General features: G+C 44.4%; 1 pseudogene; it reads right to left on the bottom strand.

The window, feature by feature from the left end:
* Window positions 1-312: 312 nt before the first annotated feature.
* On the bottom strand, window positions 313-431 carry LOC112477058 (annotated as a pseudogene).
* Window positions 432-3,700: the final 3,269 nt, after the last annotated feature.

Consider the following 3,700-nt stretch of genomic DNA (forward strand, 5'->3'; position numbering starts at 1 on the left):
TTTAAAAAGTAAAAAGAAATCAGTGAGATTACTTTTAACATATTTTATTTAACCCAGTATATCAAAAGTATTATTTTGTCATGTGGCACTGTAAGTACTCAATAGCCACATGTGGTTAGTGGCTACCGTATTGTACTGAACAGTGAAGCTGTTGGGTGCAATGCCTTTAACCATGTCTTCTGGGCCTATTCCAGCTGGTATGGAATCTTTTTATTTTTTTATTTTATTTTTTTTAGGTGAGGCAATCTTTGGTTGACCTCACAGATTGCAAGGACCTTGTCAGCTCACAATCCCTTATTTTTTTATTTTTTACACCTACAGCACCTGGTCTTCCTAGGTGGTCTCCCATCCAAGTACTAACCAGGCCTAACCCTGCTTAGCTTCCAAGATCAGACAGGATTGGGCTTGTTCAGGGTAGCATGGCCATAGACTTGTTTTTGTTTTTAACTTAAAAAAAATCATCTGCTGGCATGTGAAGTGTACCTGTTTTAGCCTTATTGACCAAGGCTCTTCTTTGCCCTCCCTTCCCTTCCTATCATGGAGTTTCAGAGCCTTGCTCCTCAGCTTGGCAATAGCATAAAGCAAGCTGACTGGTAGGTGGATTGGAGCAGGGACTGCCACCTTGCCGTCCTTAGGCAAGAGCACCTCCAGGACTCAGAGGATGGCTCCAGTGGAGTTTAGGAGTGCTGGCTTCTTGTAGAACCCAGGTCAAGGTATCAGATTTCTTTTCCATGTGGAAAAGAAAGGTATCAGATTTCTTTTCCATGTGGACACACCTTCTCTTGTGAACAGAAGGGTGGCATCGCTTACTCATTGTAGATGTCAGGAGGCACACTTCACTTTCTTGCTCTGTTACATGGGTATAATAATGGGGCTCTAGTGAAGACCACGAGATAAGGGTACAGAGGAACTTTATAAATTGTAAAGTGCATCCCACCTGAGAGTGGTCTTCTGAAGCAAAAGCCCCCGTATTTGAGAAGCTTTGAGGCCATGTTGGGGGACAGGCTCCTTTAGTCGCACAGTCCCTAGTTGTGATATGGGAGGCTGAGTAAACCATTGGAGGCAAAATTCTGCTGGCAGATATGGGATGTCTAGACTGCCCTTCAGGGCAAGATGTTTGCCTTCTGTAAAAAATTGTTTAAAAAAATCTTTTGGTGTTATCACTTTAGTTAGAATAAATATCAGGCCATTTTATTTTGTGAAGTTCTCAAGGACATCGTTTGTCTTTAGTATTTTTTGGATCAGAATCGAGATAGCAGGTTTGGGGCTTTCCTCTGCCTATCGTTAGGCAAGTCACTTAAACTCACAGAACCTTAGTTTCTTCTGTTTCTTTTGAGATGATCAGATTTCCTCTTGATCCATGAATTATTTGAAACTTTGTTCTTTAGCAAGTATCTTTATGTTATTGATTTCTAGTATAATTGCGTTATGGTTTGAGAACCTGTTTTTATGCTTACTTATTCTTTTAAATTTAATATTTGTTTTATGGCCCAGAATGTGCTCTGTCTTGTTGAATGTTCCATGTATACCTCAGAAGAGTGTGCCTTCTCTTGTTGTGGGGTGTTCTGTAAACGTCGATTAGTCCCAGCAGTTGGTAGTATTGTTAGGTCAAAACCAATTTTTTGCCTGTCTTCTCTATCAGTCACTGAGAGAGGAGTATTGAGGACTCGAACTGTAATTGTAGATTTGTCTGTGTCATCTTTTGGTTCTGCCAGTTTTTACTTCACGTGTTAGCCTCAGTTTTTTAATCTGAGAAATGCGCATGCCTCTCAGGGTTGTGGTGTAGACTGAATAACATAGTCATAACAGCTAACATCTATTAAGCTAAGCTCCTCTATGTGCCAGACACTATGCTAAGTGCTTTCCTTGCATTATCTTATTTAATTTTTTTGACAGTCCTATGAAGAAAGTACTGCTTTCCTTCAGAGTTTACGGAGGGCACTTGACATGTCTAAGCTTATAAAGAGCATCAAGCCCGGCCAGTCTGGGGCACACCCTGTTTCAGAACCTGCCTCATTAAAGCCCTTTGCCAGAGCTTGGTGCCCAGTGAAGGTCAGCTGGCTTATTGTTATTATTGCCTTTAATACATAATGAGTACTTAAATAAATATACTCAGTTACACCAACCTTGTAGGGCCTGTAGGGGTCTTTGAGTGTAACTGTAAATGAAAGGGGTCTGCAGCTCACAATCACACCGAGAAGAGAGAGGGAACCCAAGGGGAAGAAGATGAGGGCCTTGAGAAGCACAGGGCCCAGCCACAAATCCCACTCCTAGGAAGGGGCTCACTTTGGCCCCACTGATTGGGGAGCCATCAGAGCCTTTTGCATATGGCCCAGGACACAGTTCTTCAATGAGGAAGAATGAATCAACATCTTTCTCCTTCCTGAAGGGAGTTATGGATTTAGGGAATCAGAGCAGCTGCTGACCATTTCTTTTTATTTTGGGATTTAGGGACACTTCAGTGTTTTTCCAGGAATTGTCTGTAGCTGATCACTGTCACATTGTGACATTCCAACAAGCCTCCTGCCTTAAATGCTTTCCAGGGATTGCTTCTCCTCCAGTTCCAGCATAGGGCCCACATTTCTCTCTCTGGCTTTTCCTTAGGAAATGTGTATTCCCAGAGGGCCCTGCCAGAAAGAGAGAGGTGAGATGTCTGTCTGTGTTAGTTAGCATTAAGCAAACAGAGGGAGGGGACAGAATAACCCATGCCCTAGAAACACCCTTCACACTTTGTACTTTCACACCTGTTCTCCCCTCTGTCTAGAATGTAACTTTGGAGGCCCCCCTTACACCAAAGGGAAACCTCAATCTGAGATTGGTCGTGAGAGGCCTGCTTGTATCCTTAACCTTTCAAGTGCCTCAGTCTGCTCTTTCAAGTGGCTTTTGGGAAGTGACAGCAATTAGGGTGGGAGCACCCTGATTCCAGCCCAGATTGTGGGTTCACCAGAGACCTTCCGAGCCAGGTACCTCCCCCTGACCCCCTACCATGCAGGTTAGAAAAATGAGGTTGGTGGGCTGCCTTAGTATAAAACTTCTTCAAGGAAAAAGATTCTGGCACATTTCTTCTTGGTCTGTGCCAAGCACAGGACTCTAACCAAAAGTTGGCCAGTGCATGTTGCCTGAATCAACAGAGAATGCCAGGGCATGTTGGGTTTCCCAAGGAGAAGCAGGAGGAACTGTGGTTCAAAAGATATATTTTGCAGCACTGGAGGAGGACCCCTGTACCCTCCAGTCCTCTACCCCCACCCCATTTCTCTTGCCCTTTGCTGTATGTGATATGTGGATTCCACTTGTGATCAATGTGACTTTAACTCTGGGCCCCTGCTGTTTGTTTGGATGTCACAACGTGACCCTGGGTGCTGTTGACTGCAGCGAAGTGACCTGAAGTGTTCTGGAATCCCTCAGTAAAGTGAACTTGCTATGAGCCGCTTCCTTACCAACCCGTGGGGTTGCAATAGCTGAGCCCACACATCGGACTGAGGGGAATTATTCCTGGTTGCGGTAGGTAGCGCTCTCCTATTCAAGCACAGAGAACTCTGCAGTTTGTGACCTTGGAGTGGGATTCCATTCTTAGAATTACCCTGAAACAGAAAGCCAGGACTCTGTTACTTTAATAAGGTTGAGCTGGAGAGGGTTGAGGGTGGGGGATACTCCCCTTAGTCAAGGTGGTTCACAGGTATGCAGAGTTGGCCAGAGAGAC

Source organism: Pteropus alecto, unplaced genomic scaffold, assembly GCF_000325575.1.
Source record: "Pteropus alecto unplaced genomic scaffold, ASM32557v1 scaffold52, whole genome shotgun sequence".
Classification (NCBI taxonomy): Eukaryota; Metazoa; Chordata; class Mammalia; order Chiroptera; family Pteropodidae; genus Pteropus; species Pteropus alecto.